The 26,454-nt window shown below is 42.5% G+C and overlaps 1 protein-coding gene and 1 pseudogene across 3 annotated transcripts in view; both read left to right on the forward strand.

Annotated features, from left to right (window-relative positions):
- The window catches only part of LIMS1 (LIM zinc finger domain containing 1), a 154,308-nt gene that overhangs the window by 45,024 nt on the left and 82,830 nt on the right, over positions 1 to 26,454 (forward strand). The gene's annotated exons all lie outside the window — the stretch shown is intronic.
- Positions 8,340 to 8,804, forward strand: LOC128583000 (RNA-binding protein 4-like; annotated as a pseudogene).

Raw genomic sequence — 26,454 nt, forward strand, 5'->3', positions numbered from 1 at the left:
AGGGAATGGAGCGCAGAAGGTATGAGGCTGGAAGAGAGGCAGCAGCAGCGATGTGGCAGGTAGAGCTTCAAGGCCAGCTCCAACTGTGGGGGGTGTGGAGGGGCTGGGCAGTCCTAGGGGGCATGGGGGCAGTGTCAGTTTTTACTGTTACTCAAGTTTCTTTGGTTATAAGCAGCAGGGATTGACTCAGACAAACAGAAACTAAAAAAGAATTATTAGAAAAACACTGAGCTGGCTTCACCTCAAAGTGTGTCTCTGAGAGGACAAACAACGAGGTCCACTCCTGGCATCTCAGGAGAATGAGAAGAATTTCTCTGTGGGGCAGTAAGGTTATATGACTTCTAACTGCAAAAGACTGTTGGTCTCTCCCCAGGTTTCTACTTTTTGAGAAATAGAATTTGATTAACTGAGTTCAGGTCCACACCAGGCCCAATCATTGTGGCCAGAGAATAAAAACAAGCTCTGTCCTCAGTTGGGGTAGGTGGATGTCACGTGGTCAATCAGGACAGCTAGATCTGTTACCTGAAGCAGAGGGGGACTGAGATGGGACTCCGCCCAGAGGACAGTGTTATAGTAGCTTGGAGAAGGGCTGGCTTGGGAGCAGTGACTAGGAAAGAGTGGACATTCAGAACCCAGTTAGAAGGCTATTGTCTTAATCCAAGTGATTGGTGATGGTGCCAGAAGTAGGTTCTGTCCAGAGGGATGGAAGCGAATAAATAGATCCAGAGATATGTCAGATCCAGAGAAAAAAGGACTTTTCAGTTGGACGTTAGGTGATTTGTGAAAAAGATTGAGTTGGTTAGGATGACTGTGTTTCTGACTTAGACTAGACCCATTTGGTGAATAGTGGCACCACGTGTGGAGAAGAGCTAGTTTTAGGAGCCAGGTGGGACCTTCATTCAGTTTGTCACTGTTGAGTTGGAATACAGAAGCAGACTACGTTTACCTTAAGAATACTTGGGTGTGAACAGCTCTTCTCGATGAGTTATTTCTGGAATTCAAACTCTGCTGTCAGGGCTCATTCTCTTCAACAAAGTGGCCTGCAACAGCATTGTCCCTCTTTGGTGTCCCTCAGCTGCCACAGCCTTCCCACAATATTACCACAGGAATTTGAGAACTGATTCCCCATCTTCTGCTCTCATACTTTAGGCAGGCTCAGGACTGGGTGGGTATTAGGGAATGAGTATTGTTAAGGTAAATTAAAATGGAGACCAGGCCTGAAGATCCCCGGGCAGACAAAACCAGTGATGTCAGCCTTGCTTAAATTGCATACATAAGCAACACTTAAATTGGGTCATTCTGATAAATGCTTATGTTAAAACTTAACCCTAGCCAGTGATAAGCAACCAACTAACATATGACTGTGTTACTAGGGACTTCCCAACAGGGCACCTAAAATGGGCAATTTTGTAATTGCAAACCAATCAGGTCCTTTATTTTTCTTCCACATTTTCCCATTAGATGCTTATCTCTGAAGTTTTGTCATTAGGACATTAAACTTCATTCAGTCTGGTATTCCCCGATACATGAATTGCTCTTTAAAGTTGTGTTTGCCTCAGATCGTTCTTTTACAGCAGCTTGCCCAAGATCAGAAAGGCTCCTAGCGCTCACGTACGTTTAGGACCAAGCTGCTGTTTAGGGCTTGCTCTTTGGTGGTGGTATGGCTGGAAGAGGCTTGCTATTTTATGAAACTGTTTTCTTGACGTCATTTAGTCTGGGTTTGAAAATATTTTCAAATTGAGGACTTCCTTGATTAAAAAGTTAAATTTATAACTCCAACTGTTTTAGTTATAGTATTTTAATTTTAATAGTATTCATTGCTGTATATTATTGGATGAGTCAGGTCAAACTCTGACAAATGGTTCCTTTAGGTACTTTAAATCACTGCCTTTGGCATTAGGTAGCTTAATAGTCTCAGAAATCCTCTGAGTCAGTTGTCCTCAGTGGAGCTGAAACTGTTTCCTGTAGAGCAACTGGGAACTCGTGAGTCAACCTGTAGTTATTGTGATGTTGGGAACTCGTGAGTCAATCTGTAGTTATTGTGATGGTTTGGGGCAAAGGGCACCACCGAAGGCACTAAGTAGGCTCAGGTTAGAGATGCTGATTGTTAGGGAGTGTGCATGCACAGGACTTTGGTGCTGCTTAAAAAAATAAGAAAGAAAAACTCCTTTGTGTTATCTGGTGTATTATTTGATTGTAGACCCTAATTTTGTTTTAGATATGATCATGAAATATTTCTGTACAGTTTCAATAAACACTGAGTTTTCTGGGAATACCATGAAATTGTAATTAAGTGAAGAATGTTTGCTTGTGACTCTTCACTTTACTCTCATAGGTAGTAATTTGTTTTACTCATAATTGTCCTTTTTTATTCTTATTCAAAAGCTCATAGCCTTTAAGACCATAGTTAGGATATATTGAACGGTTTTTTTGTTGTTGTTGTTTTTTAGAATGAGAGATGGTTGGCAAACTAAACTAATGTGTTCTCAAGTGATACAGGGTGGAGACTCAAGGATATAGAGATGAACATGGTGATGAACTTGCTGGGTTATAAATATGTTTCATACTAAGGACCTATGAAGAATATATGTGTATAAGGGCAGGGAAATGCACTCGATAAATTGTGTGAATCAAGTTGGGTGAAATTACCCCAGATTTTTTTAAAGGCCAGAGAAGAAAAGATATGCAAGTATATTGGGCATTGAACAAGTTAAAAGATATCCATGTTCATTCAGAGCATTCTACAGAAAAGATTTGCCCTGATTTTTGTTGTGTTTCTATGTGAGACTCAAAGAAAGAAGCTAGCAACGAATGGATGGATAGGCTGGCTTTCCTCCCGGGGCGCCTGGCGGGCAGCGTCCTTGCTGCGGAGCCGCAGTGCCGTCTGCTGGAGAGATGCTTGCGAGCGGGGCCTCTGCAGGCGCGCTGAGCTGACCGCTGTGTACAGCGCCATCTGCTGGACAGACGCAGACTTTTGCAGGAGGGCCTCTGCACGCGTGCTGAGCCTGCCGCTGTGTACTAATCACTTGCTGTGTGCTGGCAGCACCTTACCAGGCTCTAGTAACAGAGGAGAAACATAGACCATGCTTAGCTCTGAGAGGCCCTCTGCTATCAGGGAAAGGACTTTTAATTTAGCCAGTGCGCTTTTGCATTCTAGGGTTTCTTCTTAGACTTTTCTGTAGGTGACTTTTAAAGTCATGTAACCTGGGTCCGAGTCTGAGTCCTGTCTTCTCACCTTCCTCCTTGGACAGCATGAGCTTCACCACTCATTCTGCCCCTTCTCTAGCAACTACCAACTACCAATCTCTGTCCAGTTGTCCAACTGCAGATCCAGCCCACCAGCAGCACTGTAGCATCTATGTAGGTGTCAGAGCCTCAGGCTCCTGGACCTCTCTGTCCTGCTCCACCAGCTTCTGGGGCAGCTGGGGGCCTGGGAGCCTGGCTGTGGGGATGACTGGGGGTCTCGTGGGATTGGAAGGCATCCAGACTGAGGAGACCACGCAAGACCTGAACGGCCGTCTGGCCTCCTACCCAGACAGAGTGAGGAGCTTGAAGACTGACAGTCACAGGGTGCAGAGCACAGTCAGAAACTCCTAGAGAAGAAGGCTCAGGTCAGAGACTGGAGGCAGTAACTCCCAAGACCGTCGAGATCCTGAGCACTTAATCTTTGCAAGTGCTGTGGACAGGGCACGTGTAGCTCTGCAGATTGACAGTGCCATCATGTTCCTGGTGACTTTTCTCAAGAGTGAGATGGCTGGTAGCGCACCAGCCTATGGACAGTAACATCTGGGGTTCCCCAAGGTCACTGGTAACACCAGGGTTGCTTGGCTACAGCTGGAGAGGGAGATCAGGGATCTCAAGGAGGAGCCGCTCTTCATGAACAAGAACCGTCAGGAGGAAGTAAAAGACCTATAAGCCCAGATTGCCAGCAGTGAGCCAACCATGGAGGTAGATACCCCAAATCTTAGGACCTCAGCAAGATCACAGTGGACAGCTGGGCCAAGTATGACAAGCTAGGTCAGAAAAACTGATAAGAGCTAGAAAAATACTTGTCCAGGCTCAGTGCCCATAGCACAGAGGTTATGGCGCCAGCCACGTACACCAAGGCTGGTGGGTTTAAATCTGGCCCTGGCCAGATAAAAAAACAATGACAACTGCAACAAAAAATGGCCAGCCTTTGTGGTGGGCACCTGTGGTCCCAGCTACTTGGGAGGCTGAGGCAAGAGAATTGCTTAAGCCCAAGAGTTGGAGGTTGCTGTGAGCTGTGATGTCTCAGTACTCTACCGAGGGCAACATAGTGAGATTCTGTCTCAAAAGAAGAATACTTGTCCCCACAGATTGAGGAGAGCACCCAGAGTCACCTCGCAGTCAGCTAAGATCAGAACTGCTGAGATGAGGCTCACAGAGCTGAGGGAGGCAGCCCAGTCCTTGGAGATAGATGTGGACTCCATGAACAATCTGAAGGCCAGCCTAGAGAGCACCTAGGAGGCGGCAGCCTGCTGTGCCAGGCAGATGGGACATCTCTGCAGGGTCCTTCTGCAGGCACAGACCTAACCAGATGAACATCAAGGTCAAGCTGGAGGCTGCGGTTGCCATCTCTCACCACCTGCTAAAAGACAGGGAGGAAGGACTTCAGTGTTCGTGATGCCCTGAACAGCAGCATCTCCATGTACACCATCCAAAGGACAGTGGGCAGCAAAGTGTTGTCTGAGACCAGTGACACAAAAGTTTGGAGACCTTAAGGCAGTGGAAGCAGGAACCAAAAAAAAAAGTTAAGGAATCAAAGAAAAAATAAAGTCATATAACCTCTCTCTAAACTTCATTTTCCTCATCCGTAAGTTAAGAGTGACAGCACCTCTCTTACAAGCTTCATTTTAGCTAAACTTTACTAAATGCCTAGTGTGTTGCTAGGCTCACAAGCAGCATAAAGATGAGTAGCAATCTAGTTCCTGGCCTCACAGAGATTAGGAAAAGATGCTCAGAAAATGATCCTTGCAGTGTAATAATAAGGCATTGTGGGAGGCTGCCAGATCCAGACAGGAGAATGGGGCTGGGAGGGGCCACTCTAGCTGTGCTGTAGGAAGATGACAGCATTTGTGAGGGAAGCTGGAGGAAGGCCTGAGCTGAGAGGTCAGTGTAAGCAGCAGCAGTGAATTGAGGGCCTGAATGGGGTATGTGTGTTACTGTTAGACACATAAAGGGAGCGGTAGGAGATGTCCAGCGATGGGGTTTGGGGAAGTAGGTGGTGTCAGGTGATACAGAGTTTTGTGTGGTACCTGTAGGGGGGTTAGCTTTGTTCTTAAGCCATTAGAGAGTTTAAGCAGGGAAATGATAACAAATTCCTTGTATCATTTGCTAGTTGGGTCTGTTGGATTTTATTGAAGGGGACCAGGCTGGAGCCAGGGAATCCACTTAGAAGGCTGCAGCAACAGACCCAGTAAATGATGATGAAAGCTGGACTGTGGCGGGGGTCAAAATGGGAGTGAGGTGGGGCAGAAAGACAGCTTTGAGAGGTTCTTAGGGCTAAAATTAGCAGCAGTGGTTATGTCCAGAAATGATTAAGAGATTTCTAGCCTGGGTTACTGGATGGATAATGTGGCCATTACCTGAGAGAGGACATGTTAAAAGGAGGAATTGGACATGATGGGGAGGGGAAGTGGTTTATCGTAGGCATCGTGAGTTTGAGTTGCCTGTTAGGATATCTGCATGGAGACGTCCCACAGATGATTGATGTGCGGTTGTGAGGTTCTAAAAGGTCCAGCTGGTGCTGCTAACATGGAGAAGGTAGGTGAACTGTGGAATTACTGAAGGCATCGGGAAGAATGTGCACAATGAGGAGCAGGGTCAGGGTCTGGGGAGCAGGCATCCCTCAAGGCAGGCAGAGGAGGAGGCCTACAAAAGAGGCAGTGATGTGATGGGAGAGAGAAGTACGATGGCACAGAGATCAGGAGACTTATCAGTAAGATAAGGAGAAAAAATGTATTCTGGGATTTGGCTTTTAAAGAGAAGACTGCGGCCATAATAAGAAATGTTTCTAGATTACAGCTAGTTGTGGAGTAAATGGGAGGTGAGACTGCAGTTGGCAAAATGTATCTGAAGAGATGAGAGAGGTGTGATATAGCTAGAGAGTAAGTCAAGATAGACTCATTTCAAGGTAGCAGAAACTGAAGCCTGAAAGGAGCACTTACACACTGTTGGTGAGACTGCAGCCTCTATGGAAAGTGGTATGGAGATATCTCAGAGAACTAAAACTAGACCATTTGATCCCAATCCCACTATAAGGTATTTAATCTAAAGAAAAAAGGACATTTTATCATAAAAATACTTGCATTTGAATGTTTTAGCAGCATAGTTCATAACCCAAAATTCCGTCATGAGTGAATCAATAAAGTGTGGTATATGTACACCCTGGAGTTATGCTCAGCCATAAAAAAATAATGGTGATCTATTGTCTTCTATAATAACCGGATGGACCCGGGGACCATTCTTCTAAGTGAAATATTGCAAAAATAGAAAAAAAAAAACACCATGTATACTCAGCACAAAATTGGTACTAGTAAATCAACACATATGTGAACATGGAGAAATAAAACTCAATCAAGTAGGTGGGGGGGAGGGTTGAGTTAAATCATACCTAGTGGGTACAGTGCACACTTAGAGCTTCGACTTAAAATGTACAAAAGCAAATTATGTAACTGAAATTTGTGTACCCCTGTAATGGTCTGAAATTAAAAGAAAAAAAAAGAGAAAAAAAAGAAAGAGTTGCCCATAGAGAAGTAACTGTGTGTCTGAACATGGGTATAAGTGCTGGCACCAAGCAGGCCTCCTCCGGGACCGATGGGCTGCAGGCAGGGGTGAGTGCATGGGCAGTGGGTGGTTGAGGAAGGGCCTTCCAGGAAAGCTGTTTTCTTCATGAAGAGGTAATAAGGTAATTTCATCTGCTGAGAGAAAAAAGGATAAGGTTGGTTATGGGAAGATGGTCAAGAATGGTATTAATAAAATAGTCCTGGAGGGGAAATGGGGCGTGGCTTCAAAGATAGGGCTGACAGAATCCAACCAACAGCAGAGAAGCTGGTAACAGGGCCAGTCTGTCCACACGTTGTGCTGCGGAGCACCAGCTACGTGTAGGAGTTGAGAAATGGGGTGTAGCATGGTTCCAGAATTAGAGATCTGCTGGGGTTGGTGTAGAGTACTGGATGTCAGCAGTTCTGCCGCTTGGTGGTGGAATCCAGGCTAAGTGGGAAGGAAAGGAGGACGCCTGAAGGGAGAGAGAAAACAGAGTGATCCAGGGACTAAAGATCCAGGGACTTTCCCATGGGAAGGGCAGAGGCAATAGAAGGGAGACAAGAGGTAGAGATGTGGATACTTTTACACTTGCTAAAAAAAAAAAAAAGAGAGATGTGGAGGGGCAGGACCTTCAAGGCCACACTTACGAGATGGGTGGTCTGTGTGTCCTTAGGCTCAGGATACTTGTGATGGAGGGGCAATGTGGCCCAGGGGGTGCAGTGCCCAGGGAATGAGAGGGCGGCTTGGAGGCTCAGAGGTCACAGCTGGGATGGTATTACTTGACGAGAGAGGAGAAGCTTCACTCTTCTCTGCCGAGAACTTTCTCCTCTCAGTTTTTCTCCTCCTTCTAGTCAGTCTCAGCTTAAATGGTCCTTCTGAGAGGCTTCTCCTGGTATGCACCTCTTTTTGTGTCACAGTTCATGATGAATTGGTACACAAAACAGTGTTTCCCTACTTTGGATTTTACCTGCCGTAACATAAGCAAACTTAGAAGTTTGCCTTCTGGGCTCTAGCTCAGAAGACATTCGTTTTCCTTTCCCTCTACCAAGATAGATCATAGCTGTTTTCTAGCGTATTTCCAGAGGGAATGTGGGCAGGAGGTTGCTTCTCACCTGCAAGCAGACTTCGCATCCAGCTTCCTTTTACCATCACTCCTGCCTCCCAAGAGAAAGTAAACACATCAAAGCCAAGAAAATATTCTGGCTGGAATGTTATTGCATTGAGAAGTGAGTAAGAGATCCAGAACCAGCTCCGGTGGTTGGAGTTGAGGTTGAAGCCTGTGAGATGTGCGCCATGGGAGAGCATGCCTCTGGCTAGTCTTAGATGAGCTTTTCCACCTCTCCAGGCACTGACCCTCTCCCTGTAAGTAGACAGCCCTCAGGGCGCCTTCAGTCTTGCACTTCTGCTTAGCAGCAGCTCTAGACTATGCTTGTACCTGACCTCCTGTGTCAGATAACAAGCAAAGGTGATGAGCCCCGGTGATCACCAAGGTGCCATTATCATCCTAAAAATGACTGTTCTGGCATTTTAGCATTTTGTTGGGAGCGTCTGTGCCAGGAGAAGGAGGCCCTGCTGATTTCTGTGCAGGCTCTTGTCAGGATGGTGAAGCTGTTCATTGGAAACCTGCCTCCGGGAGACCACAGAGCAGGAGATCCACTCACTGTCTGAACAGTATGGGAAGGTGCTGGAATGTGACATGAAGAACCATGGCTTTGTGCACACAGAAGACTGAAGATGCCATATGCCACCTGCACCGCTGCAAGCTTCATGGGGTGGACTTCAGCGTGGAAGCCTGCAAGAATAAGAGCAAAACCTCAACAAGGTTGCACGGGGGCAACATCAGTCCCACCTGTACTGTCAGGGAGCTTCGGGCCAAGTTTGAGGAGTATGGTCCAGTCCTTGAATGTGACATCGTGAAAGGTTATACCTTCATACACATGGAGTGGGCAGAGGATGCAGTGGAGGCCATCAGGGGCCTTGACAGCACAGAGTTTCAAAGTGGGATGTGTGTGGGCTGAAATTCCAAGCTGTGGCTGAGCATGAGAATATGCCCTTCATGGGACCCCATCTCTAGGACATTCTCAGCTCTGTGTGTTCAGTCCCTCAGGAACCACGGACCTTAATTTAACTTGCTGAGTTCATACCTTCTCTTCCTTTCCTATCTCAGCCCATTTTCCTGTTCTTCCTGTCCTTCGATACTTCTGCAGCCTCCCATTTGTGTTCAGCTCTCCCAGCAGGCCTCATTGTGTGCGTAGACTGTGGGGGAGGCTGTGCTTCCTCCCTGCTTTCTGCCTCCAGGGGGTGTTGGATTTGGGGATGACCTTGGTGAGAGTCTCACTGCTTCTGGGTCTCTTTTTGGCCCAAAAACTAGACCTATAGAATTGGATCACTTTTTTCTTTTCTTTCTGGTGAAAATAAATGGTTTTTCAACTTAAAAAAAAAAAAAAAAGACGGTTCTGTAATTAAATTGGGTGAAGGAACTTTCTTGTATTCTTCATGAATCGGGGCAAGCAAGTCTTCATTCATGGAAGGGGAAGCTGCATTAGTTACTCTCAAGTTCTTCCTCAGCCTCCACCAAGGATCCCTTTATACTTCAGTGGAAACTTGGCACTGAGCAGTCCTGGGTGGTGACTCAGTTGGGTGTGTGGGGCCTCAGCACCACTGGCTTTGCTTCTCTGCACTGAGTTTGTCAAGGGTATCTGGAACAAAAGGAGCAGTTTCTGCTGCTCTGCCAGCCCGAGCCCAGCATGCCTATCTCTAAGCTGGCCTGGACCGTGCCACCAGTAAGGTGTGATAAAGACAGGCTGCTGACCCCAGCCTGGTAAAGCGTCCGAAGGAGACGTAAAGAAGCTCTTTTAATTCAAACATGTAGGTATTGTCAAGATCCAGAGGGACAGAGGCTATCATTTTATGAAAGTTCACCTCTTTCTATGTGATCCATTATTATCCATTTTCCTAAATATTTGTCTGCATATAACAACTGCTTTCAATAAGTTGGTGGATGAATTTCTTAACTTTGTAAAGTATATAAAACAACAGGATATGAGTTATGACATTTAGGGGTGTTGTTTTATTGCTTCAGAACTGTGAGGTTTTTATGTTAACACACCATGTCACATGATTTGACTAAATGCAGGGGAAAAAACCCTCAACTTGGTTTCATTCGCTCAAAAATAGTTCAAGGCAACACACACAAAGTTAAGATGAGGAAGTGCTATGCAATGTAGGAAATAGGAGCTTCTGAAGATAATTCACTGTGATGCGAAACTGGTTTTCCCAAACCCTGATAAATGAACTAAATAGGAGCAGAGCTACCAGCAGGAAGGCTCTCTCCCCTTTAGTTAAGAGAGTAGAGGGGCACGTCCAGGAGGGGGTTAGGCTTCCTCCCGCAGAGCTGGGCCTGGGTGTGTGCATTGAGGAAGACGGGGAGCTGGCCTTTAAGAGACGTTTAAGAGAAGAACTGGACACAACAGCCTAAACCTGCCAGCACAGGGTATTGTATTTACGGATTGTTTTCCTTATATCCTATCTTTTCTCAGTTATTTAAAAGCAAATCTAGGAGATATTTGTCTAAACTCTCTATGAAGAAAGACTCCTGGGCAAGTTGTAGTAACCTTAAGGCATGCTATAATTAAATCTTCACTGCTGCAAAGGTGATGGTTATGGCTCTTAAACATTTTGTCAGTGTATATGTAATTATTGAATACATGTAAAAGCAAATTTGTGTTTTATTGGTGTCAAACTGAGTGTGGAAGGGAAGATATACCCTGCGTTTGCAAAATAAAAACCGTTGATAATGTTTAGTGTTGTAAATTTATGTTCTGTAGAGCCTTACACTATCTAAGACCTTCGTAATACTTTTTGGCGTCTGTGTTTAATTTTTAAAATATGAATTATGCCTAGGATCTTTGGGGTGAGGAATTTACTGCTTAAGGATACGTTTAGTGAAGTTTTGTCCTGCCATGGTAGGAAAAAGAATGACAGTTAATTGAGGAGTTATTCTTATTCATTAGTCTGTGTAACTCTGTTTTTAAAAAACAGACCACTTTTTAAAGTTTTTTTTTTTAAATGACATATATATTTACGGGGCACAGTGTGATGTTTTGATACATTATGGAATGATCAAATCAAGGTAATCAGCATATTTATCAGCTCAAATATTTATCCTTTCTGTTTGGTGAGGACATTTAAAATCTTCTCTTTCAGCTGTTTTTAACTATAAAACACATTATTATTAACCGTAGCCACCTGGCTGTGAAATAGGACACCAGAACTTACTCTTTGTAGTTTTAATTTTGTATCTGTTGACTAGCTTTTAGTTTCATTGATTCTGTTGTTTTCCTAGTCCTTGTTACATTCATTTCTGCTCTGATGTTTGCATTCCTTCCTTATGCTAACACTGGGCCTAGTTTGTTCTTTTTCTAGTTCCTTGAGATGTAGTGTTAGGTTGTTTATTTGAGATCTTCTGGTGTAGATGTTTATTGCTATGAGCTTCCCTCCTAAAACTGCTTTTGTTGCATACCATAGTTTTGGAATGTTGTGTTTCCCTTTTCATTTATCTTATGATATTTTTTAGTCTGGGTGTGGTGGCTCACTCCTGTAATCCTAGCACTCTTGGGAGACTGAGTGGGGAGGATTGTTTGTGCTCAGGGGTAGACCAGCCTGAGCAAGAGTGCGATAATGTCGCTATTAAAAATAGAAAATTAGCCAGGCATTGTGGTGGGCACTTGTAGTCCCAGCTACTTGGGAGGCTGAGGTAGGAGGATCACTTGAGCCCAGGACTTTGAGGTTACTATGAGCCATGTTGCCCCGGCACTCCCTCCAGGGTGACAGAGTAACAAGACTGTCTCAAAACAAACAAACAAAAAAACTATTTTTTAATTTCCTCTTTAATTTCTTCTTTGACCTGATAGTTGTTAAGGAGCATATTGTTTTAATTTTCACATATTTCTTAATTTTCCATAAAGAGAAATATGAAATAGTTATGCTGATCAGGAAAAGAGAATTTTTTTCAGAGATAAGAAAGAAAACATTAAAAAGAAGATTATCACTTTAATAAGGTCTTTGAATTGATTTAAACGGGCACAAACTTTACTTGGCAAACAAGAAGGCGCTGTGCATGGCTGGTAGAATGAAAATTGAGTAAAATATTCTGGATGAACATACATGGTTGTATTTACAAAATAACCAACCATCAGACCATCATAAGTGGGTCGAGTTTTTGAGGATAACCAAAAGGAGAGGTGACCTACAGTTCTTAGGGATGGCACCTTTGAATTAGCAACCTTTGAGGTGGGCTTTGAAGAATTTGACAAATGATGGCAAAGGGCGTTGTTCTAGGCAGAACTGGGAACAGCTGGAGTTTAGATTTGTGGGTCAGTGTTACTTCTCTGTTCCAGCCCTCTCTTGCCTTTCCGTCTCACCTAGAATACAATCTCTTGGTTAAGGGAACTTATAAGTGTTTTTATTTTTTTAATGCCTTACTGTGATTGTGAATTGGGTCTTATCCAAAATTTCTGAGCAATATATTGATTGATCCATTCATACTCCGAAGGAAAATGTATAGAAGAGCAGTGCTTTGTTTCAGCCCTGGTCAGTGTGTGGCCCCTGGATATAGTTTGTCAGAATAGTTACAGAATGAGGTGTTAATGTCTATAGAGTGGTCGATTGAATTAAACGAGGTTGTGTACAGAGAAACTACCCCAAATACTGCAACAGATATGTGGTATGTGGTAGCAACCTCAAACTCCCAGGTTCAGGTGATCCTTCTGCCTCAGCCTCCTGAGTAGCTGGGACTATAGGTATGTGCCACCATGTCTAGCTAATTTTTCTATATTTTGTAGACACAGGGTTTCATTTTTGCTCAGGCTGGTCTCAAACTCTGATCTCAAGCAATCTTCCTGCCTTGGCCTCCCAAAGTGCTAGGATTACAGATATGAACTACCTCATCTGGCCAGAAGATTTACACCCAAGACTGGTAGCTCTAAAGCCCACAGTGTTTCAATTCTACCATAATATTTCAAGTATAAATGAACTAGGCAGATGGCACTATAAACCTGGGCAACAAAGTGAGACTCTGTCTCAAAAAAAAAAAAAAAAAAAAAACTTCTGCCTTTTGTGTGATTTTTGAATACATTATTTAATATCTGAGTTGCAAATTCCTCATCTGTAAATGGCAGAATGATTTAATCTGTGGATGGTGAGGATTAATCATGGATATGCTTAAAAGTATGCTAGCTTGGTATTTGTTGGGAACTGGCTGATCAACGAATATATCCCCCCTTTATTGTAGTAAAATAAATATAACATAAAATTTGCCATTGTAATTTTTTAAGTATATAATTCAATGTCATTAATTATATTCATGATATTATACAACCATCACCACTATTTCCAAAAGCTTTAATTACCCCAGATACTCTGTGACCATTAAGCATTCATTTCCCATTCCCTCCTCCTAACCCCCGATAACTTCTAATTTACTTTCTGTAAACTTGCCAATTCTAGATACTTCGTGCAAGTGGGGTCATCTGAACATGATCTTCTATGTCTGGCTTCTTTCCCTTAGCATAATGTGATTGAGGACCATCCACATTGTAGCATGTAACAGAACTTCATTCCTTCTTACAGCTGAATATTATTCCATTGTAAACCATGGTTTATCTGTTCACCTTCGAAGGACACTTGAGTTGTTTCCACCTTTTGGTTGTTGTGACTAAGGCTGCTATGAACATGGGTATAGAAGTATCTGTTTGAGTCCCTGTTTTCAATTCTTTTGGGTATATACCCGGAACTGGAATTGTGGGTCATGTGGTAATTTCATTTAACTTTTTGAGGGACCACCAAACTGTTTCTTCATTTTTTTTTTTTTTTTATTAAAAATTGCACATAAACTTTCTGGCCACCCTGTATTTTACTCTGCATCTTTAATGCACGTGTCCTGTAAGATCAATAACTACAAGAGAGGGCAGCACCTATGGCTCAGTGGGTAAGACGCCGGCCCCATATACCAAGGGTGGTGGGTTCAAACCCAGCCCCGGCCAAACTGCAATGAAAAATAGCTGGGGGCTTGGCGCCTGTGGCTCAAGCTGCTAAGGCACCAGCCACATACACCTGAGCCGGTGGGTTCGAATCCAGCCTGGGCTCGCCAAACAGCGATGATGGCTGCAACCAAAAAATAGCCGGGCATTGTGGTGGGTGCCTGTAGTCCCAGCTACTTGGGAGGCTGAGGCAAGAGAATCGCTTAAGCCCAGGAGTTGGAGGTTGCTGTGAGCTGTGTGAGGCCACGGCACTCTACCGAGGGCCATAAAGTGAGACTCTGTCTCTACAAAAAAAAAAAAAAAAATTTTTTTTTCATGAATTAAATTATTTTCAAAAGAAGTTCAAAGTACAGTAAATATATAATTTTTTTTTTACTTTTTTTTTGTTGATAAATGTAATTTAAGTGTGCCATGGAAGTTAAACTTCCAGTATGTTGTGAGATAAAAAAGGTTGAAAACACTGATCTAGAGGGTGCTGTTCAACAGAAACGTAATGTGAGCCCAGGTATAGTTTAAGATTTTCTAACAGCTATATGCAAAATGCAAAAAGAAACAGAAAATTAATTTTAGTAATTTACCAGGACACCAAAAAAATGTATACACATTTTAAGAGATCTTATTGGAAATAAAATCAATCATTTCCCCAAAGTGTATAAATTGTCAGTAAAATGGTGCTTCACTTCAACTTTTGAAATAGATACCATCTCTTATAATGTGTCTACATTTTTTTGGTACCTTCTGTATTTTATTTAACCCAATATGTCACGCTGTTGTCTTGTCCAACCTACATACAGATCATGTAATTCATACTGGAACCAAGATACTCTGGCATATATTTTATACTTAAAATGTGTCTGAATTCGGGCCTTGCTGCGTGTGCCCTATGGCTACCACGAAGCTCTAAAAAAAAGGTAGAAAGATTTATCTTTAAAAAAAAAAAAAGGTGGAGGCCCTGCTTTGAAGTCACCAGGAGGAGCGGTGGAGGGGCAAGAGAGCACCCTCCCCTCAGAGGGAAAGCTGTGTGGAAGAAAGGCACCACGGTAAGAGGCAGAACTGTACTTTAAAGGAAAGGAAAGAATGCGACTTGTCTCATAACGACATTACTGCAGGAAGGGCTATTTATGGAGAGCAGCGAGGTCATAGCGACCTTATCACCACCACCAGGAGAGATCACAGGAAGACTCTGTGGTGGAGACCGCTAGATGCTGAGCCATATTTGGGCAGGGGGATGTGTCTTGGCAAATCTCCTAGCCACTAAGAATGGAAACCACAGGCTTTAATGTATATATGGATATGGTTGCCGAAGAATCTTTCTTCCAGCGCCTTTTTCAGATGGGGAGCTGTAATGTTTGCTTGAGGAAATAGAAAAACATGAACATACTACCTTATATGGGAGTTTCCACAGACTTCAGCTCTACCCAGAGCAGGATAAATGACAGTTTCAGACTTCTATTCCAGCAAACGAGAGACCATCCTATATTTAAAAGATCTTCGGTGATTTCCTCCATGCTTTTTTACTTCAAAAAATTCTGGGAGGAAAAAAAAATGTTCTTGGGATTTCCCCTTCATCCTCATTCTACCCATGATTCTGCCCACTTTGCTGTCTTTGTCAACCTGACCACTTCTTTTAGTCTTTTCCATTATGCTTGATCTTTTGTGCGTGTTGGTTTTTGTAGTAAACTATGTACTAGGAATCAATGTGACCCCAGGTACTGCTCTTGGCGGTCTTAACGGACAGATTTTAATTCTGTTCCTTCATCTTAAAAATGAAGAGGATTAGAATTAGAGTCCTTTATAATCCTTCAGGGCCCTCATTGTAGAGCTTAGAACTTTATTTTTTTAATTGTGTTTAAAAAAAAACCCAAACATTAATAACATTCACTTTTTTGACCATTTTAAAATGTGTACTTAAATATTGTAAAGTACATTCATCACCCATGTCTATCTCCAGAACTCTTTTCATCTTGCAAAACTGAAGCTCTGTACCCATTCAACAACTCCCAGTATCCCCCTTCCTCCTGGCAACCATCATTCTAGTTTCTCTCTCTGAATGTGACTACTCTGGGTACCTCATGAAAGTATAATCATATATTATTTGTCCTTTTGTGTCTGGTCTATTTCACTTAACATACTGTTTTCAAGGTTCATCCGTGTTGTGATGCAGCAGGCATCAGAGTTTCTTCCTTTTTAAGGCTGAATGAAGTTCCATGATACGTGTATACCACACTGTGTTTATTAATTCATGAGCGGAACCTTTGGCTTTTGTGAATAATGCTGCTGTGAACATGAGTGTATAAGTACTTGTTTGAGTTCCTCTTTTTAATTTTTCGGAGTATATAGCAATCTAGAAGTAGAATTGCTGTATCGTGTGGTTATTTTATTTTATTTTGGTGATTTTACTTTTAACTGTTTTTAGCAACTGCCATGTTGTTTCAATAGTGACGACGTCGTTTTACATGCCCGCCAACAGCGTACAGCAGTGGTTCTCAACCTTCCTAATGCCGTGACCCTTTAATACAGTTCCTCATGTTGTGGTGACCCCCAACCATAAAATTATTTTCGTTGCTACTTCATAACTGTAATTTTGCTACTGTTAGGAATTGTAATGTAAATATCTGATATGCAGGATGTATTTTCATTGTTACAAAGGGGTTGTGACCCATAGGTTTAGAACCGCTGGTGTAAAGGGTCCTGATTTCTCCATGTCCTCACCGACACTTACCATTTTGTCTCTTGATAGTTGTCATCCCAGTGGCATGAGGTGGTTATCTCATGAAGGTTTAACTTTGTATTTCCCTCATGATTAGTGATGTAGAATATCTTTTTGTGTGCTTGTTAGCCATTTATATATCTTTAGAGAAATGTCTATTTAGGTTCTTTGCCCATTTAAAAATCCAGTTTGTTTTGTTTTTGATGTGTTGTAAGAGTTCTTTATATATTCTCTGTGTATTAACCTCTTACAAGAAATACAACTTGCAGATATTTTCTTGTGTTCCATGTGTTTTTTAACTCTGTTGATTACATCCACTGATGCACAAAAGGTTTTAGTCGTGATACCCAGTTATCTATCTTTTATTTTTTTTGCTTCTGCTTTTGGTGTCATATTTAAGAAATCATTGCCAAATCAAATCTCATAAAACTTTCCCCCTATGCCTTCTTATGATGGGGCATACTATATAGTGTAAGGTCTTATGTTTAGGTCTTTGATCCATCTTGAGTTAATTTCTGTATATGGAATAAAGCAGTGGTTCTCAACCTGTGGGTCGTGATCCCTTTTTAACAATGAAAATATATTGCGGCATTAGGAAGGCTGAGAACCACTGGGTAAGGGAAGAGTTCAGTTTATTTTAAAATATCAGCATCCAGTTTTCCCAACATTTTTGAAAAGACTTTTTCCCATATTGAATGGTTTGGGCACCCTTGTTGAAATCATTTGACCATATTTGTGATGTTTTAAGTCTATATGTGACTGTCTGTATGCCAGTTACTACAGCTTTGTAGTATGTTTTGAGATCAGTAAATATGAGTCTTCATACTTTGTTATTAATTTTCAAGATCGTTTTGGCTATTTGGGGTTCCTTGAGATTCAGTGTTAATTTTCAGATAAATTGTTCTATTTCTACAAAAGCTTAGTTGTATTTTGATAGGGATCAGAGCCTCGTTTTCAAACTTTGTAAAGCGAGGGTGGTTTTTTTGCCCAAGGATGTCATTCAAGGTACAAGAAGTTTCTACTTAAAATTCAATGTAAAATAAGAGCTGGAGACTTGGGGAGAACCTGAGGTATCTGTGGGCGCTGAGGCTCCTGCTGGAGCAGTTCCCTGAGAGTAAAGACCAGGAAGAAGGGCCGTCTGGTAGGCACTTGCAGAGGTGCCCGTGCAGTGTACTGCAAGAGCATGTGAGGGACTTGGGCTTTCTGCTGAAGGTAGAGTCAGAGCTAGTGGCATTTTGACTTCCTATGACCCAGTAGCATTATCCTGAGGCCATATGATTCAGTACTTACAGTACTTTCTCCCCAGTTTATTTCTAATTAACACCCCCCATTTAATCATTACTAAAAGACTGATCATTACTAAAAGGGTGAAGGAGCATGTGCTGTCTTTGATTAAAGGAGGAGGAAATCGAAAGATCGGCAGAAAATGAGTTCAACATCACGCGAAAGCTGCAGAGCCAGAGGGCAGCTTAGGAGCCCTTGGCCCCGTCTGCGCTCTGGGGAAGTGGGGTGCCAGAACCTGATGGTGGTGCTCAGGGATGGCAGGGGCCTCGTCAGAGCAGTTGGTATGACCACTGGCCTCCCTGGGTCTAAGGATGCCCCTCTGGCTCTGCCCTGCCCTCTCGTTTGGCACCCTCTCCTGGCTTCTCTTTTCAGGTGTTAATCATGTGAAATAGCAGTATACATAGATTTTATTGACTGTATTATTTGACCAAAATTCTATATAGGGTTCTTCTAATATAAAAAGCAGATGAATATCATATAGTTTAAAAATTGCTATTAAATTGATTTCCATTTCTTGTGTCAGTGATTGGTTTTAAAAACAGAATTTATGCTTTTGTTTTTGTAATTTAGAATGTTTCCCCATTCTAAATCACATTGTAATTACAATTATATTGTAATTTAGAATGTTTCCATAGAGTCGTTGTGGATACCCGGTGATAGGGAAAGAAAGAGGAAAAAAAAACGTTATTATTGGATGGTAGTCTTTAATGTATACCTTAAAATATAGCTTTTCAAAGTAATTGTTTATCTCAGCAGTTCTACTCTGTAAGGATGAGAACTTTCAATCCACCTTGCTTTTCCTTTTGTATGAACTAATTTTGAACAGCGTGCAGCCTTTGAAGAATAAGGACTTTGTATCACTAAGCCTCTTTCTACCCAGGCTACCAAAAATATTCGTTTCAATTAAAGTTAACAGACTTTAGACATATGTATGTTAGCTATTTCTTTTTTTTTTTTTTTTTTTGTAGAGACAGAGTCTCACTTTACTGCCCTGGGTAAAGTGCCGTGGCGTCACACGGCTCACAGCAACCTCTAACTCTTGGGCTTCCGCGATTCTCTTGCCTCAGCCTCCCGAGCAGCTGGGACTACAGGCGCCCACCACAACGCCCGGCTTTTTTTTGGTTGCAGTTTGGCCGGGGCTGGGTTTGAACCCGCCACCCTCGGTATATGGGGCTGGCGCCCTACTCACTGAGCCACAGGCGCCGCCCAGCTATTTCTGTTTTGTGTTTAGGGGACAAATTAATCTTACTGATTAATTTGAATTAATCTTGCTGAAGCCCAAAAGATGATCCTTAAATTCAACCTTCTGAATCCAGGTCAAAGGATTATATTCCAGAATGCAGATTTATAGTCTAATCCTTCTGGGAGGTCACAGGTCATGTTATCTGAAGGCAGGCCCTGGATTTATCATCCTGTTCTCTCAGTCTTACCATGTTACAGTGATACGTTGATTTGACCTATCAGAAAGGCTATAGTTTTATCAGATGCACATTTGAGAAAATGAAAATTTTATTTTGTGAGATTATGAAGTTACATTGAAAGGGAAAATTACGTGAAATCTGATGACAACATTCTAAAAGTAAGGGATGAGGGGCAAAGGGGGGAACCTATTAATGTAAAATAAAGGACAAATCGTTGGGTTTTGGTTAGATCTCAGATTTTGCATCCCTCACTAGGGGTGTTCATAAAGAAGGGACATGCTGGGCGGCGCCTGTGGCTCAGTGGGTAGGGCACCGGTCCCATATGCCGGAGGTGGCGGGTTCAAACCCAGCCCCGGCCAAATAAAAAAAAAAGAAGGGACATGCTGAGAAAATAGGAGCTTGGTTTCCCCCACTGACAAAATGTGTTAATTCAACCTTTCTTTGGGGGTGAGGGGTGGATCACAGATCACTTTGAGATTCTAAGGCTTTTGACTTTCATAGAATATACACAATTTTTATGAAATTTTATAGGAAGTTTTTCCTATAATTTCAGGGAATACATGCCCCACCCCACGCTACAGCATATGATTATAATGATGAGTGCATTTCTAAAGACTTTTTTAAAAGCCTTTTTATTCATAGAACAGTTAAAATATTTTGAATTCTTGGGCGGCGCCTGTGGCTCAGTCGGTAGGGTGCCGGCCCCATATACCGAGGGTGGCGGGTTCAAACCCGGCCCCGGCCAAACTGCAACCAAAAAAATATAGCCGGGCGTTGTGGCGGGCGCCTGTAGTCCCAGCTACTCGGGAGGCTGAGGCAAGAGAATCGCTTAAGCCCAGGAGTTGGAGATTGCTGTGAGCTGTGTGAGGCCACGGCACTCTACCGAGGGCCATAAAGTGAGACTCTTGTCTCTACAAAAAAAAAAAAAAAAAAATATTTTGAATTCTTGATAATTGAATAAACAGCAAATTCACCAGCAGTCACTAGAGGGTGGTGTTTTCTAGGACACACCAGATCAAGTTCTTTTCGGCAGTTTACAGTGTGTATGCCTATGTGTGTGTGTGAGAGAGAGAAAAAGGGCCACACACACAGACTCTCTGTCTCCACTGCACAACTGGAAGTAATTTTTTGTGCACATTTCCTTTTTCTCCCCTTTCCCTTTTATCCATAATACAAACTGAAATGTTGTACTTTTAAAACCTTCTCTTGGTGGGGTGTGGTGGCTCACACCTGTAATCCCAGCATTCTGAGAGGTTGAAGTGAGAAAATCACTCCAGTTTAACACCAGCCTGAGCAAGAGCAAGACCTGATCTCTGCTAAAAATAGAAAACTTAGCCAAGCGCCTGTAGTCCCAGCTACTCAGGAGGCTACTGAGTCCCAGCTACTCTTGAGCCCAGGAGTTTGAGGTTGCTGTGAGCTAGGCTAAGGCCATGGCACTCCTGGAAAGGACTTCTTATAACTAGTACTAATTGACTTTCTTTCTTTCTGTCCTGGAAGAACATTAGCAAATTGTCCAAGACCACTCCGAGAGTTGCCCTCTGCTCCTCAGAGTTGGGTGCAGGATGAACAGGGGAACAGGCAGGAATGGGGTCTTCTAGACAGACTGCAGGTCAGTATTTGCTATTGTACAGAGCACTTGGCAGTCTGAAATTTGAAATGCACCCAGATCAGAGCAATTTACCTCTGAGAAAGATGTAAGGGGGTGAGGAGAGGCTGATGCTACATAGTTATGTTTTAACCATAATCTAGTTGTTTGGTGATTCCCCACCTTATGAATTTTAGCAGGATACTGAACCTTGCTCCCTCTTGAGAAGCTTAAAATGTCAGCTGCTTTCTCACCTAGGCTCCCCTTCAACTAAAGCACAGATACGTGACTTCGGCCTTAACTATCAGGTACATGTGCATTGGACATTGACCTAAAAGCTAGAGAGGTAAAGAAACAGGGATTGCCTGGAATCATTTCTGAAGAGCATGCCTGTGGTGGCACCCACAACACGCATATCATTTAGGGGCAGCTTTTAACCCAGTATGAGCAGCAATGGCCCAGTGTCCAGCTCTGGCCCAGAGGTGTAGGTGTGGTAACAGACATCTCCCAGTTAGGCAGGGTATTGTGTTAGCTGGGTTCTTTGTTGATCCTACAGATTCTCTGAGTGATCTGATGTCATAACTCTTCTGCTTAAAATTAACCTAAGGTGATTTCTGTTGCTTGCATCTTGAAAATGTGTGTGTGTTGAACTAAATGAAATGTTCTTTCAAAATAGCTAATCTTTTGGTAAATTAAAAAAAAAATTCCTTATTTTGAAACTTACTGAAATTTATTCCTCTCAACATCCTATGCCATCTTCCTTTTCCTTTTTATTTATTCTAAAAATATCTGCTGAGTGCCTGCAACACACCCAGCAACACCCGAGTGCCTGCAACACGGATGAATGTAAGCAGAAGGATGTGTCAAGAGTTTGTATTCTAGTGCTGTCTGCCCTTAAAGAATGCCATGAAGCATAGTCTTAATCTTTGTAACCAAGTTCTTTATATCTGTGTGCTGTGAACCATACTTGAGGGACTACAGCACGGAACTCAAGAACAATCTGGGGAGAAAGGGAAGTCAGATTATCCTCTGAGAGTCAAACTTCAGCATCATCACAGGAGTAGAGCTCTGCAGGCACTTAAAAAGGATGAAAAGGCAGACATACAGTAAGTCACAGAGGTGAAACTTGGCAGCCAGGCTCCCAGGGTGAGGCGGCTGTACCAGGTTCCCATTGCCAGCCCTGCCCCTTTGGAGGGGAGTGAATCTGGCTGTCATAGTCACTGAGTGTTTGGATTAAAAGTATAATTCCCCTTTTTATGAATTTGTGCACACCAGACAACATTCTGATGATAGCCTGGATTTGCATTTGGCCTATGCCTAGGTGAGAATGTCTACTTATAAAAACCAGATGTTTTAGTTTGCCTGGAGGTTATAAGTTGAAGTTCTGGTTTTACATATCAGCTGTAAAATTTAGTGAGTGAAGACTCCCCAGAGATGGATCTAATTTAGGAGTGGGGACAGAATTCATTGCTGCTCAACTTCAGAAGCTGAAGGTTACCCTTCACATTTTTAAAACTTTACCAAGGTAAGACTTCTTTATAGGAAGTCAGCTGTCATCTCCAGAAAACTCTGTCACTGTGAACCAAGGACTTTTCTTTCTTGTAAATATTAATGATTTTAAGTGGACATTAATGAAAGTTTTGAGATGACTCAAAAATCAAGAAGCATGAAATCCGCTTGGACTGAAACAAAGAAAGCCCTCCCAGCAATACCCATAAGCTGAGCAAGTTGAAACTTGTACAGGTGAATCAGAAAGGACACTGTCGACTGTGTTTCTTTTCTTTTTTTTTCTTGAGACAGTCTCACTTTGATGCTCTTGGTAGAGTACCATGGCTCATAGCTCACAGCAACCTCAAATTCTTGGGTTCAAGTGATTTTCTTGCCTCAGCCTCCCAAGTAGCTTGGGCTACAGGTGTCCACCGCAACGCTTGACTATTTTTTTAGAGATGGGGTCTTGTTCTTGCTCAGACTGCTCTTAAAATCCTGAGCTCAGGCAATCCACCTGCCTCGGCCTCCCAGAGTGCTGGGATTACAGACGTGAGCCACCATGCCCAGCCCTTAACTGTTTCATGGAAGTGAAATAATGGACCATAACACAATCTGTCTCAAAACTTTTGTAGTGGCCCAAGTACATGTATGTAAATATGTATTTGCTTACATTAATAAGAAAAAGTATTGCAATTCTGTATGATACTTTAAAGAAATTTATAAGTACTCTTTCATGTTTCCATGAAGTTTCTGAAATTACTGCAGTCATTCAACAAGCATTTCTTATGTACCTAATGTTTGCCAGACTGTGAAAAGCTCACATTTCGTTAAATGAGTAATTAAACGTGTAAACAACATAAAGCAGGGCAGGTGCACTAGGATAGGTTTGTCTGAAGGTCAGTGGGAACTCAGAGGAGAGGACAGCTTCTGCTGTGAAGGCTCCACAAAATGTAAATGGTTTGGCAACCCAATATAAGAAGCTAAAAGTTCATCTTGGTAAAGAAATGGTAGCATAATGGAGGAACAAAACAGTGTGCTAAGTCTGGGGAACAGCAGTTGGAGAAGTGGATTAATTATTGGAAGGGAAAAAATGACTGGGAAGGAGATCAGACAGGCATAGCTCATATATCATGCTATAGTCTTGAACGTTTGTGTCCCACCCCCAAGATTTACAAGTTGAACTCCTAATCCCAAAGTGATAGTATTAGGAGGTAGCGCCTCTAGGAGATGATTAGGTCATGAGGGCAGAGCTTTCATAAATGAGATTAGTGGCCTTATAAAATAGGTCCAAAAGAACCTGTTTGCCCCTTCCACTCCTTGGGGACACAATGAGAAGATGTCATCTGTGAGCTTGGAGAACTCAGCTGAGACAGCCAGGTAACCAGGGGTGTGTTGAATCAAGATAAATGACACAGTGGCTGCTGCTATATAATATTCAGCTTTTCTCTTACAAATGAAACATAAATATTAATAGAACATAACTGAGCATGCCAGTTGTGTAGTATCTTCACCACATAAGTAGTACATGTGTGCACATAAGCAAATATTTTTTTTTTTTTTTTTTTTTTTGTGGTTTTTGGCTGGGGCTAGGTTTGAACCCACCACCTCCGGCATATAGGACTGGCGCCCTACTCCTTGAGCCACAGGCGCCGCCCATAAGCAAATAATTTTACACAGGATGTGTTTCTATACATCTAGTAAGATTCACTCTGGTGTAAAATTTAGGTTTATTTCTCTTTATCCTGGATATTTAAAAAAAAGATGTTAATCTCTAGTAAATTTTGTTATTAAAATTACTAAATTTGCACAAGAAAGTGGCTATAATCAACAATAAATTCGGGTGTGCTTTAAAACTAAGAGTGGAGGGGCGGCGCCTGTGGCTCAGTGAGTAGGGCGCCGGCCCCATATGCCGAGGGTGGCGGGTTCAAACCCAGCCCCGGCCAAACTGCAACAAAAAATAGCCGGGCGTTGTGGCGGGCGCCTGTAGTCCCAGCTACTCGGGAGGCTGATGCAGGAGAATCGCCTAAGCCCAAGAGTTAGAGGTTGCTGTGAGCCGTGTGACGCCATGGCACTCTACCCGAGGGCGGTACAGTGAGACTCTGTCTCTACAAAAAAAAAAAAAAAAAAAAACCCCAAAAAACTAAGAGTGGAATTGGAATGATCCTAACATAAATAAATGTTCACTGCCTGAGGTGATGGATACCCCAGTTACCGTGATTTGATTACTTCACATTGTATTCCCGGGTCAAAACATCACCTGTACCTTATAAAGATACACAACTATTATGTACCCATAATAATTAAAAATAAGATGTAAAATATCTACTAAATTTTCCAAGTGAAATTAATACTTTGGACAGAGTTTTACTGTTTTCTTTCTGCTTATTTACTTCTAGATTTTGTAGTTCACATTTATCTGTTAAGTTGATTGTGCCTAAAAGCCAGCCTTTCCCATCAGATTGTGTTAGTCTCGTGATATATTTACTCTCTCATGGGCCTTACATTGATCCTTTTCTTTGACAGTTTATATCCAGTAACTCTCATTATTGTCCTACTTTGAGTGGGCTCCTGGGATAATATTTTGTCTTCTGTTTTCGTAGGCATTATTTGGAAATGGATATGGGTTTTTTTGTTTTTTGTTTCGTAGTTTTTGGCTGGGGCCGGGTTTGAACCCACCATCTCCAGTATATGGGGCCGGCACCCTACTCCTTGAGCCACAGGTGCTGCCCAGGAAATGGATATGTTTTTAACATTGGTCATATATCAGTGCATGGCTCCTCCAGCTGTCAGTTGCATTCACATGATATGACTTAAGTATTAATAATGTCCCCTTCTTTCATCCTCTGAAAGCCGAGTGCCTGCAACATCCTTAGGAGCCACAAGGTGGCAGACACAGTGCTTTGAAACCTTGTGGACTTAAGACACTGTTGTCTTAGTCCTTCTTTCTTTTAAAAAAATTATGAAGACATAGAACTTAATAGAAGGCCCCTCCAAATATCCACCACCCATTGCAAGAAATAAAACATGACAGATACAGTCAAAGTCTGTTGCGTGACCGGGGACGCGAAAGAACAGCAGCTTTGCCGTGGGTATAAGCTCGCTCCTGTAATTATTAAGGGTAAACAAGAAACAGAATACACCGCATGGGATGGCGTGTAGCAAAACATCTTTATTCTTGATCACCTTATATACACTGTGGTCACATACACACTTAATCTATGATCTCTAACTCTTTCTATCTAACCTTAACTTATGAGGAGACATCAAGTCTACAAATCAGCACAATTTCCTCTGCTTTTTCTTTCTTCTCAGACATGTGTTAATTCTTGAGCAAGGTATCCAAATGAAAATCACAACTCCTGGGGAAGAAGGGGAAACAAAATCCCTCAAGCACACACTTAGTTTGCCTCATAATGGAGTAATGACTTTGTTTTTCCACAAGGCAGAGACTTTTAGGCTCCAAAGACAATGTGCTTTTAACACCTGTCAACCTCTGGCCCATATCTCCAGCAGAGAGATTGTAAGTCTCTGACCACGTGGGCTTAACCGGGAGCATAACATGGAGAAACTGTTCAGAAACAGGCTCTGGGTATGCCTCAGAGGGGGAGTCCAGTTCCCTTTTTGCCTTTGTGTTAGCAAAAGCCATTTTTAACCCATTTCAGACTCGCCTTGTGTGGCTTATGTGGGACAGTTTAACCCACAGTCTCCTAGTGCTTTCCTCTTCCATTCTTCCCTCCTCCTGCTTTTACTCCCCAAGGAAACCACTTTTCCTAACTTTAGTTGGGCTCACATCTGAGCATGTCTTGGTACTTTTATTTCACATTGACATATTGTTAACAGTGCATGGGATTGTTTCTTACGTTTTAGATTTTGTATAGTATATCCTATTTGTGTTACTACATGAGCTGCATTTTTCTCTCATGTTATTTTATAGATTTGTTTATGTGGATTTCTGTAGCTCTAGTGAATTTTTCTTTCACAGCTATAATGGCATTCTGTTGAAGGAATCACAGTTTCTTGGTGGTAGACCTTGAGAGAGGTGGTGTGGTAGAGTGATCACAGATGGGCCTCTGGCTTTCGGTGATTTTTGCAATCTCCATGCTCTCACTGACCAGCCGTGGCCAAGTTTCTACTCCTGCA

The sequence above is a fragment of the Nycticebus coucang genome, chromosome 4, assembly GCF_027406575.1.
Source record: "Nycticebus coucang isolate mNycCou1 chromosome 4, mNycCou1.pri, whole genome shotgun sequence".
Taxonomy (NCBI): domain Eukaryota; kingdom Metazoa; phylum Chordata; class Mammalia; order Primates; family Lorisidae; genus Nycticebus; species Nycticebus coucang.